General features: G+C 38.7%; 1 protein-coding gene across 1 annotated transcript in view; it reads right to left on the bottom strand.

Moving 5' to 3' along the window:
- The window catches only part of XPR1 (xenotropic and polytropic retrovirus receptor 1), a 270,301-nt gene that overhangs the window by 152,834 nt on the left and 102,365 nt on the right, over positions 1-15,102 (bottom strand). The gene's annotated exons all lie outside the window — the stretch shown is intronic.

Consider the following 15,102-nt stretch of genomic DNA (forward strand, 5'->3'; position numbering starts at 1 on the left):
TTCCCTGACATCATGAAAGACGAAAGGATATCTATCCAAGATGCTCATCGAACCCCATTTAAGATTGATCCAAAAAGAAAAACGCCAAGACATATTATCATCAAACTCGCCAAAACCAAAGATAGAGAGAAAATTTTAAAAGCAGCCAGGGAGAAAAGAAAGGTTTCCTTCAAGGGAGAATGAATAAGTTCAGACTACTCAGCAGAAACCATGCAGGCAAGAAGGGAATGGGACGACATATACAGAGCACCGAAGGAGAAAAACTGCCAGCCAAGGATCATATATCCAGCAAAACTCTCTCTGAAATATGAAGGCGAAATTAAGATATTTACAGACAAACACAAGTTTAGAGAATTTGCAAAAACCAAACCAAAGCTACAAGAAATACAAAAGGATATTGTTTGGCCAGAAAACCAATAATATCAGATACCAGCACAACACAAGGTCACAAAACAGAACGTCCTGATATCAACTCAAACAGGGAAATCACAAAAACGAATTAAGATTAATTAAAAAAAAAAATACACATAACAGGGAATCATGGAAGTCAATAGGTAAAAGATCACAATAATCAAAAAGAGGGACTAAATACAGGAGGCATTGAACTGCCATATGGAGAGTGATACAAGGCGATATAGAACAATACAAGTTAGGTTTTTACTTAGAAAAATAGGGGTAAATAATAAGGTAACCACAAAAAGGTATAACAACTCCATAACTCAAGATAAAAGCCAAGAAAAACGTAATGACTCAACTAACATAAAGTCAAATACTATGAAAATGAAGTCCTCATAATTTACTAAGAAAAACGTCTCAGCACAAAAAAGTATGTGGAAAAATGAAATTGTCAACAACACACATAAAAAGGCATCAAAATGACAGCGCTAAAAACTTATTTATCTATAATTACGCTGAATGTAAATGGACTAAATGCACCAATAAAGAGACAGAGAGTCTCGGACTGGATAAAGAAACACGATCCGTCTATATGCTGCCTACAAGAGACACACATTAGACTTAGAGACACAAACAAACTAAAACTCAAAGGATGGAAAAAAATATATCAAGCAAACAATAAGCAAAAAAGAAGAGGAGTAGCTATATTAATTTCTGACAAAACAGACTTTAGACTTAAATCCACCACAAAGGATAAAGAAGGACACTACATAATGATAAAAGGGACAATTGATCAGGAAGACATAACCATATTAAATATTTATGCACCCAATGACAGGGCTGCAAGATACATAAACCAAATTTTAACACAATTGAAAAGTGAGATAGACACCTCCACAATTATAGTAGGAGACTTCAACACACCACTTTCGGAGAACGACAGGACATCCAGTAAGAAGCTCAATAGAGACACGGAAGACCTACTTACAACAATCAACCAACTAGACCTCATTGACTTATACAGAAATCTCCACCCAACTGCTGCAAAGTATAGTTTTTTTTCTAGCGCACATGGAACATTCTCTAGAAGAGACCACATATTAGGTCATAAAACAAACCTTTACAGAGTCCAAAACATCGAAATATTACAAAGCATCCTCTCAGACCACAAGGCAATAAAACTAGAAATCAATAACAGAAAAACTAGGGAAAAGAAATCAAATACTTGGAAAATGAACAATACCCTCCTGAAAAAAGACTCGGTTAGAGAAGACATCAAGGAGGGAATAAGGAAATTCATAGAATGCAATGAGAATGAAAATACTTCCTATCAAAACCCTTGGGACACAGCAAAAGCAGTGCTCACAGGCCAATTTATATCGATAAATGCACACATACAAAAAGAAGAAAGAGCCAAAAGCAGACAACTGTCCCTACAACTTGAACAAATAGAAAGTGAGCAACAAAAGAACCCATCAGGCACCAGAAGAAAACAAATAATAAAAATTAGAGCTGAACTAAATGAATTAGAGAACAGAAAAACAATTGAAAGAATTAACAAAGCCAAAAGCTGGTTCTTTGAAACAATTAACAAAATTGATAAACCAGTGCCTAGACTGACTAAAGAAAAACAGGAAAGGAAACAAATAACCCGAATAAGAAACGACAAGGACCACATCACAACAGAACCAAATGAAATTAAAAGAATCATTTCAGATTACTACGAAAAATTGTACTCTAACAAATTCGAAAATCTAGAAGAAATGGATGAATTCTTGGAAAAACACTACCTACCTAAACTAACACAATCAGAAGTAGAACAACTAAATAGACCCATAACAAAAAAAGAGATTGAAACGGTAATCAAAAAACTTCCAACAAAAAAAAGCCCTAGCCCGGACGGCTTCACTGCAGAGTTCTACCAAACCTTCAGAGAAGAGTTAACACCACTACTACTGAAGGTATTTCAAAGCATAGAAAATGACGGAATACTACCCAACTCATTCTATGAAGCCACCATCTCCTTGATACCAAAACCAGGTAAAGACATTACAAAAAAAGAAAATTATAGACCTATATCCCTCATGAACATAGATGCAAAAATCCTCAACAAAATTCTAGCCAATAGAATCCAACAACACATCAAAAAAATAATTCACCATGATCAAGTGGGATTTATACCAGGTATGCAAGGCTGGTTTAATATCAGAAAAACCATTAATGTAATCCATCACATAAATAAATCAAAAGATAAAAACCACATGATCTTATCAATTGATGCAGAAAAGGCATTTGACAAAGTCCAACACGCATTCATGATAAAAACTAGTACCAAAATAGGAATTGAAGGAAAATTCCTCAACATAATAAAGAGCATCTATGCAAAGCCAAGAGCCAATATCACTCTAAATGGAGAGAACCTGAAAGCATTTCCCTTGAGAACGGGAACCAGACAAGGATGCCCTTTATCACCGCTCTTATTCAACATCGTACTTGAAGTCCTAGCCAGGGAAATTAGGCTAGACAAAGAAACAAAGGGTATCCAGATTGGCAAGGAGGAAGTAAAGCTATCACTATTTGCAGATGACATGATTATATACACAGAAAACCCTAAGGAATCCTCCAGAAAACTACTGAAACTAATAGAAGAGTTTGGCAGAGTCTCAGGTTATAAAATAAACATACAAAAATCACTTGGATTCCTCTACGTCAACAAAAAGAACACCGAAGAGGAAATAACCAAATCAATACCATTCACAGTAGCCCCCAAGAAGATAAGATACTTAGGAATAAATCTTACCAAGGATGTAAAAGACCTATACAAAGAAAACTACAAAGCTCTACTACAAGAAATTCAAAAGGACATACTTAAGTGGAAAAACATACCTTGCTCATGGATAGGAAGACTTAACATAGTAAAAATGTCTATTCTACCAAAAGCCATCTATACATATAACGCACTTCCGATCCAAATTCCAATGTCATATTTTAAGGGGATAGAGAAACAAATCACCAATTTCATATGGAAGAGAAAGAAGCCCCGGATAAGCAAAGCATTACTGAAAAAGAAGAAGAAAGTGGGAGGCCTCACTCTACCTGATTTCAGAATCTATTATACAGCTACAGTAGTCAAAACAGCCTGGTACTGGTACAACAACAGGCACATAGACCAATGGAACAGAATTGAGAACCCAGATATAAATCCATCCACGTATGAGCAGCTGATATTTGACAAAGGACCAGTGTCAGTCAACTGGGGAAATGATAGTCTTTTTAACAAACGGTGCTGGCATAACTGGATATCCATTTGCAAAAGAATGAAACAGGACCCATACCTCACACCATGCACAAAAACTAACTCCAAGTGGATCAAAGACCTAAACATAAAGACTAAAACGATAAAGATCATGGAAGAAAAAATAGGGACAACCCTAGGAGCCCTAATACAGGGCATAAACAAAATACAAAACATTACCAAAAATGATGAAGAGAAAGCAGATAACTGGGAGCTCCTAAAAATCAAACACCTACGCTCATCTAAAGACTTCACCAAAAGAGTAAAAAGACCACCTACAGACTGGGAAAGAATTTTCAGCTATGACATCTCAGACCAGCGCCTGATCTCTAAAATCTACATGATTCTGTCAAAACTCAACCACAAAAAGACAAACAACCCAATCAAGAAGTGGGCAAAGGATATGAACACACATTTCACTAAAGAAGATATTCAGGCAGCCAACAGATACATGAGAAAATGCTCTCGATCATTAGCCATTAGAGAAATGCAAGTTAAAACTACGATGAGATTCCATCTCACTCCAACAAGGCTGGCATTAATCCAAAAAACACAAAATAATAAATGTTGGAGAGGCTGCGGAGAGATTGGAACTCTTATACCCTGCTGGTGGGAATGTAAAATGGTACAACCACTTTGGAAATCCATCTGGCGTTATCTTAAACAGTTAGAAATAGAACTACCATACAACCCAGAAATCCCACTCCTCGGAATATACCCTAGAGAAACAAGAGCCTTCACACAAACAGATATATGCACACCCATGTTTATTGCAGCTCTGTTTACAATAGCAAAAAGCTGGAAGCAACCAAGGTGTCCATCAACGGATGAATGGGTAAATAAATTGTGGTATATTCACACAATGGAATACTACGCATCGATAAACAACAGTGACGAATCTGTGAAACATTTCATAACATGGAGGAACCTGGAAGGCATTATGCTGAGCGAAATGAGTCAGAGGCAAAAGGACAAATACTGTATAAGACCACTATTATAAGATCTTGAGAAATAGTAAAAACTGAGAAGAACACACACTTTTGTGGTTACGAGGGGGGGAGGGAGGGAGGCAGGGAGGGAGAGGGTTTTTTTATTGATTCATCAGTAGATAAGAACTGCTTTAGGTGAAGGGAAGGACAACACTCAATACATGGAAGGTCAGCTCAATTGGACTGGACCAAAAGCAAAGGAGTTTCCGGGATAAAATGAATGCTTCAAAGGTCAGCGGAGCAAGGGCGGGGGTTTGGGGACCATGGTATGAGGGGACTTCTAAGACAATTGGCAAAATAATTCTATTATGAAAACATTCTGCATCCCACTTTGAAATGTGGCGTCTAGGGTCTTAAATGCTAACAAGCGGCCATCTAAGATGCATCAATTGGTCTCAACTCACCTGGAGCAAAGGAGAATGAAGAACACCAAGGTCACACGACAACTAAGAGCCCAAGAGACAGAAAGGGCCACATGAACCAGAGACCTACATCGTCCTGAGACCAGAAGAACTAGTTGGTACCCGGCCACAATCGATGACTGCCCTGACAGGGAGTACAACAGAGAACTCCTGAGGGAACAGGAGATCAGTGGGATGCAGACCCCAAATTCTCATAAAAAGACCATACTTAATAGTCTGACTGAGACTAGAGGAATCCCGGCGGCCATGCTCCCCAGACCTTCTGTTGGCACAGGACAGGAACCATCCCCGAAGACAACTCATCAGACATGAAAGGGACTGGTCAGCGGGTGGGAGAGAGATGCTGATGAAGAGTGAGCTAATTATATCAGGTGGACACTTGAGATTGTGTTGGCATCTCTTGTCTGGAGGGGGGATGGGAGGATAGAGAGAGGGAAGCTGGCAAAATTGTCAGGAAAGGAGAGACTGAAAGGGCTGACTCAATAGGGGGAGAGCAAGTGGGAGTATGGAGTAAGATGTATGTAAACTTATATGTGACAGACTGATTGGATTTGTAAACGTTCACTTGAAGCTTAATAAAAGTTAACAAAACAAAACAAAAAAAAATCACACCTAGAGTATAAACCTCACAAAGACAGGGAAGTGTCTAATTTTGCTCACTGCCATATCCCTAGTGTCTAGTACGTGGCAGGCATTCATGACCGGTTGCTGTATACCATAAGAGGTAATAAACTTCCTATCCCTGGAGGGGAAACCCTGGTGGCGTAGTAGTTAAGTGCTATGGCTGCTAACCAAGAGGCTGGCAGTTCGAATCCACCAGGCTCTCCTTGGAAACTCTATTGGGCAGTTCTATCCTGTCCTATAGGGTCGCTATGAGTAGGAATCGACTCGACGGCAGTGGGTTTGGTTTTAGGTTTTTTTATCCCTGGAGGTATGAAAAAAACACTGTGGACCACCTCAGTAATGATGTAAAAGGAGTTCCTGCAATGGATGGGAGCTGAAACTACTGGATCTTCAAAGGCCTCTGAAATATTTTTATTAAAATGTAGACTACAAAGTTTCAAATAATTAGAATGCTGTATTATTACACAAATAATGTGCACTTTCTACGTTTTATGGTCAACCACATCCTCCCCCTGCAAGGTATTTTCGTAAGCAGCACTATGCTAAATTTTTTACAGCAACATGTAAGAAAAAAAAAAATCGCATAGTGGTGCTTAATACCTTGCAGAGGGAGAGCACAGTTCGCAAACAAACATAGAAGGTGTGTGTTATTTGTGCAAAGGTATGGTATATGATATAATAAAACTATTCTGAACATAATTTCTTCTTTACTAGTTTATTTAGAAGCTAATTTTAAAAACTGTAGTGCTTCAGAATTATTAAGAGCATTGATTATAATTACATTGTAGATGACGGGAATAGTTAATGAGGAGTTCAAGTTAAAATAACGTTGTCAGATTGGCCAGTTTTCACCACTTGATCAATTAATAAAACATTTAATGACTGTGCACATATCAAATACTTCAAGGCCTGGTGTGACAATATTATTCACTGTTGCTGTTAGGTGTTGTCAAGTCAATTTCAACTCACTACAATCTCACGTGTCAGAGTTGAAGGCTGCCCCATAGGGTTTTCAAGGCTGTAATCTTTATGTGAGCAGATCGCCACATTTTCTCCCACAGAGCCACTGGGGGGAGGAGGGGAGGGTTGAGCCACCAATCTTTCAGCTAGCAGCCAAACACTCCTTTATTATTCACTAAATGTACTTAAAAGATGTTTGAAGTAAAAATTCTCAATGAATGAGGGCTTTATACTGAGTGAAATAAGTCAATCACAAAACGAAAAATATTATATGAGATCACTATTATAAAAACCCAAGGAAAGGTTTCCACACATACACACACACACAAAAAACAATCTTTGATGGTTACAAGGGAAAGGAGGGGAAATCACTAACTAGATAGTAGACAAGTGTTAAGTTTGATGAAGGGAAAGACAACACACAACCTGGGGGAAGTCAGCACAACCTGACCAAGGCAAAGTCATAGAAGCTTACTAGACACACCAAGCACCTTAAGGGACCAAGTTGCTGGGGATGAGTGCTGGGGACAATGGTCTCAGGGGACATCTAGGTCAATTGGCATAACATAGTGGTAAAGTGCTACAGCTGTTAACCAAGAGGTTGGCAGTTCAAATCCTCCAGGCGCTCCTTGGAAACTCTATGGGGCATTCTACTCTGTCCTATAGGGTCGCTATGAGTCGGAATCGACTCGACGGCAGTGGGTGGGTTTTGGAGTACACAAAATAAATGTTCTACATCCTGTTTTGGTGAGTAGCATCTGGGGTCTCAAAAGGTTGCAAGTGGCCAGCTATCTAAAATACATCTATTTGTCACATCCGTGCTGGAACACAGGTGAATAAAGAAAATCAAAGACACAAGGAAAGTATCAGTCCAAAGGTCTAATGGACCACATGAACCACAGCCTCCACCAGGCTGAGTCCTGAACAACCAGATAGTGCTCAGCTACCACCACTGATGCTCTGACAGGGATCACAGTAGAAGGTCCTGGACAGAGTGCAAGAAATATGTAAAATAAAATTCAAATTCACAAAAAAGACCAGACTTATTGCTCTGACAGAGACTGGAGAAACCCCTGAGGCTAGGGCCCCCAGACACCCTTTTAACTCAGAGCTGAAACCACTCTCCTTTCAGCCAAAGATGAGACAGGCCTATAAAACAAACAATAACACAAGTGAAGAACATGCTCCTTAGATCAATTAAGTATACAAGACCAAATGGGCAACGCCTGCCCAAAAGAAAAGATGAAAAGGCAGGAAGGGACAGGAAAACTGGACAAATGGACACAGGAAACTCAGGGTAGAAAGGGAAAGGGGGGACTGCCGACACAATGTGGGGATTGCAACCAATGTCACAAAACAATTTGTGTATAAATTTTTGAATGAGAAACTAATTTTCCCTGTAAGCTTTCACAGAGAGCACAATAAAACTAAAAAAAAAAACTTGAATAATAATTAAAAATTAAAGACTCAAGCTCAATCTTGTCCTCCCAATTGAATTAACAGATGTTGCCTGTTTTTGTTTGGAATACATGTCATTTCATGGAATAAATTATGTAGTTAATATTTTCTTATGAAATCTGGTGTTAATTGGAAATCAATTTTTCTTAAGTCTAAACAAGTTAAATATCTAGGGAGAGCCATAATGTAATACCCAAATCTGTTTAAAACCATTTCTAAAAACACTATTTGTTTGATTAGACAGTTTTCAAAAAGACATGGACTATTAAATATAACAGACACACATTCTGTCTGACAATATGTATTTTTTCAGTGTCAGTTTGTTTCTGTACTTCAACAGGCATTATTCAAAGAAGCCACAAAAACATAAAAGATCAATTCTCCCTTATGAGTAGCCAAGGCAATTAAACTGTAATTCCTTCACTGGCTCATTACCGAACAGGATCTCAAGATCCTTAACTAATTACATCTGCAAAGACCCTATTTCCAAATAAGGTCACATTCTGTGGTGAAGTTTTTCTGTGCTCCAAATTTCCCTCTATAAAGAGATGCTGTGCTGATTAAATAAAACAACTTTTGCAGTAGTCACCAATGCCATCCTCGTTGCTGCTAAGGCAATAGGTCCTTTTCAGTCCTTATCTTCTGAGATCCCTCTGCTGCATTTCACAATTTCAGTAGTTGTTGAACCCCCCCTCCCCCACATTCCCCTTGGTTTCCAAGATACCAATCTTCATGCTCAGTTCTTTCTACTAAAACTATCATTTTCAGCTTTCTCTTCCTCTGCCTATTGCTTAAATGTTAGTGTTTACACCTCAGCCCTCTTCTTTCTCTACACACTTGGGAGAGTTCGTCCACTCCCACCATTTTGACTACTGCCTACAGGATGAAGACCAAAATCTGTTATCTCTGGTCCAGACCACTTACTGGGCTCCGGACTTATACACCATAATGAACATCTTCCACTGGCTGTCCCACAAGCACCTTAAACTCAGCATGTCCAAAACTGAGTTCAGCAACTTGGAAGTGTAATTGTTAGGGGAAAAGGCTCTGGAATCAACACCACTTGGGTTGAAATTCTGGCCCTGCCTCTTATTAAATGCATTACCCTTGATAAGATACTGCAATCTTTCTCTGACTCTTTCTTTTATCTGTAAAATAGAAACAATAATTATACCTACCTCAAAGGGTTGTTAGTAAAGTTAGATGAAATAACGTATATAAAAGCATTTAACATACAGTATACTAACATACAATAAACACAAAAATACTAGTTATTATTACCATTATCAGCATCTTCCACCTACCCTCCAGAGTATTATCTGTTTCTGGTTTCCCTTTTTCAGTAACGGAATCACCAGTTGCCTAAACTAGCTACAACTGCCTAGAAATCTGAAAGTTATACTTGCTTCTACCTCTTATCCTCCCAAATATCTCTTTCCCAGTTCCTCAATATTTCTTGAATCTGTCCACTGCTCTCCATCTCTATAATCTCTGCTTCAATTTAGGCCCTCTTCACTTCTTTCGGAAACCCTGGTGGTGTAGTGGTTAAGAGCTACAGCTACTAACCAAAAGGTTGACAGTTCAAATCCATCAGGTCCTTCTTGGAAACCCTATGGGGCAGTTCTACTCTGTCCCATAGGGTCACTATGAGTCAGAATTGACTTGACGGCAACGGGTTTGGTTTTGGTTTTTGGTCAACTCTTTGTAGATTATCATCAGAGATTCTAATCTGTTTTTCTTGTTTCTTGTTTAGCCTTTCTTCTATTCATCCAAAACTTTCCTTGATCCCTTTATTCCCATTCTCATTTAAAAGCTTCCTGCTCTGCAGAGCTGGGGGTTTGGGGACCATGGTTTCAGTGGACATCTAAGTCAATTGGCATAATAAAATCTATTAAGAAAACATTCTGCATCCCACTTTGGAATGTGGCGTCTGGGGTCTTAAACACTAGCACGCGGCCATCTAAGATGCATCAATTGGTCTCAACCCACCTGGAGCAAAGGAGAATGAAGAACACCAAAGACACAAGGTAATTATGAGTCCAAGAGACAGAAAGGGCCACATGAACCAGAGACTACATCAGCCTGAGGCCAGAAGAACTAGATGGTGTCCAGCTACAACCAATGACTTCCCTGACAGGGAACGCAACAGAGAACCCCTGAGGGAGCAGGAGAGCAGTGGGATGCGCACCTCAAATTCTCATAAAAAAACCAAACTTAATGGTCTGACTGAGACTAGAAGGACCCCAGAGGTCATGGTCCCCAGACCTTCTGTTAGCCCAAGACAGGAACCATTCCCAAAGCCAACTCTTCAGACAGAGATTGGACTGGACTATGGGATAGAAAATGATACTGGTGAGGAGTGAGGTTCTTTGTATCAAGTAGACACACGAGACTATGTGGGAAGCTCCTGTTTGGAGGGGAGATGAGAGGGTAGGGGGGTCAGAAGCTAGCCAAATAGACACGAAAATAGAGGGTGGAAAGAAGGAGTGTGCTGTCTCATTAAGGGGAGAGCAACTAGGAGTATACAGCAAGGTGTATATAAATTTTTGTATGAGAGACTGACTTGATTTGTAAACTTTCACCTAAAGCACACACAAAAAAAAAAAGCTTCCTGCTCTGTTCATGTATCTCCATCACAGTGCTTTTTATCCTGTCTGTATGCATCTAGCACAATACTGACTGTACTTATTAAATGAACAAGGAAATTCAATGAGTTTAATATGTCAATTCACAATTTAGAAAAAGCCAAAATAAATCTTTTGTCAAACATCACATCTGTTTTATGAATAGTTTTGTACCTAATATTCAATTAAAAGACAGATCTCCTTAAAATGCTCAAGACATTATTTAGTGGCAAAACAGTTTAAAAAAAAAAAAAAGACATACTTTCTAGAAATCTTACTAAGATTAATCATATTTCTTGAGATATAAATTACTGTGAGAAAATACATGCAATTCAGTAAAAAAGGAAAAAAATATTAAGTCATCATGGCCTAGGAAGTTATTTTTATTTAAGGTATTAAAAACAAATCATTTTGTTCCAGAAATCTGAATAATATGATTAAAAAAAAAAATTAAAGCTATAGACCTGTTGTGTCTAACAGAGTAATCACTAGCCACATATGGCTATTAAATACTTGGAATGTAGCTAGTTTGAACTGAGACGCTCTATGTGTAAAAAACACACCAGCTTTTAAAAAGAGTATAAAATAGCTCATTAATATTTATCTCAATTACAATCAAAATGACCACAGAAGTCCCTGAATAGCACAGTTAACGCTATCGGCTGCTAACTGAAAGGCTGGTGGTTAGAGTCCACCCAGAAGCACCTCAGAAGAAAAGTCTGACAATCTACTTTAGAAAAATTAGCCACTGAAAATCCTATGAAGCACAATTTCACTCTGACACAGTAGGGGATGCCGTGAGTCAGAACTGGCTCCGCTGTACCTGATTTTAAAATGATCATACTTTGGATGCATTAAGTTAAACAAAATATATTATTAAACTTAATTTCACCTATTTCTTTTTATTTTTTAAAATTTCCACCTACAGAAAATTTAAAATTGCATATGTAGTTCACATATATTTCTAATGGGCTGTGAAGATCAAGACAAATAATTCTAAACTGGGATGGGTAGAAGCATGAGATGCTATGCCATAAGCACTTTAATTATCTGAATAACCCAAAGTATTAATACAATGTAATAAATTCCATAGGAGGGTAATGGATATAGTGCTATGGAAGCAGAGGGCAGAGTACCACCTACCTGAAAGAATGGGTAAAAGATTCATGAAAGCAAAGATATTTGCACTGGATCTTAAAGAATAAAAAAACTGTCAAAGGAGGAAAATGGCTTAATGTGTAAAGGCAAGGAGTTGTATTAGGGCATGGCATATTCAGGAAATGGTGGAGACTTTAATTTTGTTAAAGTATAGGCTACATGGAATGGAATTATTCATGTAAATCTTAACACCTCTTCTAGAGAGTAAGCGTCAATATTTCCTAAAATACCAATAAACGAATTAATCAGAAAAGTTTATCTACAAAGCTCTTCCTTTTGAAAATGGCTGAAGAACTTGAGAATTATTGTTTTCATGATTATTGTGTTTGATTCCTAGTTCTGGTATTCCATCTTTTCTAATATTAAGGGGAAAAGCCCTAGACTAGTGTTGATACATCTGAATTCTAACCCAGGTTTTCTTCCAGCAAGCTGTGGAACTCTGAAAAAATCAACTAAACTCTCTGTGCTTCCGTTATCTCACTTGTACAACAATGACTTAAAGCTGTGCTTCTCAAACGCTAATGTGCACAGGACTCAACAGGTGATGACTCAAGTTTCAGCAACCTCTAGAAGCTTGTTAGAAATGTAGAATCTCAGGTTCCACTCAGACCTAATGAATCAGAATATGCATTTTAACGGGATCCTAGGTGATACATATACATATTAAAGTTTGAAAAGCTCTGACTTAGAGGGTATCCCCAGTGATCTTCACCGTTTCTGTCTTCTAGAGACAGAGTTTCCCTTAGTAGTTATTTTTTATTTTCAAGTCTTTCCAGCTCATATCAGTTTATGGTCTATTCTCTCACTGCCTACTGCAGCTTCCAGCCACGCCATGTTTTCATCGCCACCCACCATTATAAACAACTTCCTCTTCTCACTACCACTATACACCAGTGTCATTTTTTTCATTCCTATTTCCTGCCCCTAAGACCTTCCTCTACATTGTCCATATCTCCTTAAAAAGGCCCATTTTCTTTAAAATCTTATCTTGATACACATGAAATGTTAAACCCTTTTGCTTTATAGCCTAGTTATACTGTATTATTCCTTGTTCTTTATACTAAAAATTAAAACAAACATTTAAAAATATTTAGCTATCAATTTATTTAAATATAACAAAAACAAATCCATAACATATTACCATAAATAACGTTTTACAAAAAATAACAATTTTCCAAAACAAACAAAAAAAACAGTGAGTGGCATTATTTTGTATTTTTACAAGCCTCTTTAATGTCTGTCTGGTTTAACATCAGACAGCTAGATTGTCATACCTGCTTCTGCTATTCTCAAAAAACTCCACTGTCTGCGCTTGAGAAAATGAGAGTGAAAAGACAAACAAGGTCTGAGCATTAGTATGAAAAATGGGTCCCTGGCTGGCACAAGTGGTTTGCACCAACTACTAACAGAAAGATTGGCAGTTCATACCCACCCAGCAGTGTCATGGAAGACCTGGTGATCTGCTCCATAAAGATTACACCCAAGAAAACCCGATGGAGCAGTACTACTCTGTATTTCGGGGGCGGCGGGGGGTGGGGGGGAGGCGGGCGGCGTCTCACCATGAGTCAGAATCAACTCAAAGGTATTGGGTTTTTTTTTTTTTTGTATTATTATGAAAATAGTTCTGATCTCTAAAACGTCCCCTAAAAGGGTTGCGGGAACCCCTTAACTTCTGGCTTATAAGAAACAAGTGTAACAACAACTAACACGTAAGTGCTTTATGCCAAAAGTATTACTGTTTAACATTTCACATACCTTATCTCATTTAACTCTCACCTAATCTTTTGAAGTAGGTATTATTAGAGTCATTTTACAGCCAAGTGCGCTAAGGCTCAAAGAGAAAATAACCTGCCCAAGGGCATACAGCTAGTAAGTGCTAGATCCAATATTCCAATCCAGTTTTTCTGATTCTAAAGCCCATACTTGTAGTTACATTGCAGTACTCTCTTCTCAAATCAAGACTTGGGTAGGGGGAGTGGGGTAGTTTGGGGAGGATTTAGATTCCCTTGTAACCAAAGTGTTAAAATGAGAGATACTGTATCTAGATAATGGGAGCAATGGGGGGTTAGTGGTAGAATTCTCGCCTTCCATATAGGAAGGTCAGGTTTGATTCCTGGCCAATGCCACGACAGGATAGGATTCGGTGGAGGGGCCAGACTAAGAAACACTACGAAGAATGGCCTGATGATCTACTTTAGAAAATCAGCTAGTGGAAACTCAATGGATCACAATGGTCCAATCCACAACCAATCATGGGGATGGCACAGGATCAGGCAACGTTTTATTTTTTTTAATTGTACTTTAGATGAATGTTTACAGAACTAACTAGCTTCTCATTAAACAATTAGTGCACATACTGTTTTGTGACACTGGTTACCAACTCCACGACATGTCAACACTCTCCCTTCTCAATCTTCGGTTCCCTATTAACTTTCCTGTCCCATCCTGCCTTCTAGTCCTTGCCCCTGGGCTGGTATGTCCCTTTAGTCGTTTTGTTTTATAGGTCTATCTAATCTTTGGCTGAAGGATGAACCTCTGGAGTGACTTCATTACTGAGCTAAAAGGGTGTCCAGTGGCCATACTCTCAGGGTTTTTCCAGTCTCTGTCAGGCCAGTAAGTCCGGTCTTTTTTTGAGTTAGAATTTTGTTCTACATTTTTCTGCAGCTCTTTGGGACCCCTTATTGTGATTCCTGTCAGAGAAGTCAGTGGTGGTAACCAGGCACCACCTAGTTGTGCTGGACTCAGTCTGGTGAAGGCTCTAGTAGTTGTGGTTCATTAGACTTTTGGACTAATCTTTCCCTTGTGTCTTTGGTTTTCTTCATTTTCTTTCGCTCCCGAGGGAGTGGAACCAGTAGAGTATCTTAGACAGCCGCTCACAAGCTTTTAAGGCCCCAGACATTATTCACTGAAGTAGAATGTAAAACATTTTCTTTATAAACTATGTTACGTCAGTTGAGCTAGATGTTTCCTGAAACCATGGTCCCCACAGCTCTCAGCCCAGTAATTGGGGTCCCTCAGGGAGTTTGGATGTGTCTATGGCACTTCCATGACCTTGCCTTGGACAAGTTGTGCTGGCTTCCCCAATACTGTGTATTGTCTTACCCTTCACCAAAGTTACCGCTTATATTTTGTCTATTTAGTGTTTTTCCATCCTCACCCCTCCCCTCTCTTGTAAC

This window comes from Loxodonta africana, chromosome 25, assembly GCF_030014295.1.
Source record: "Loxodonta africana isolate mLoxAfr1 chromosome 25, mLoxAfr1.hap2, whole genome shotgun sequence".
NCBI lineage: Eukaryota > Metazoa > Chordata > Mammalia > Proboscidea > Elephantidae > Loxodonta > Loxodonta africana.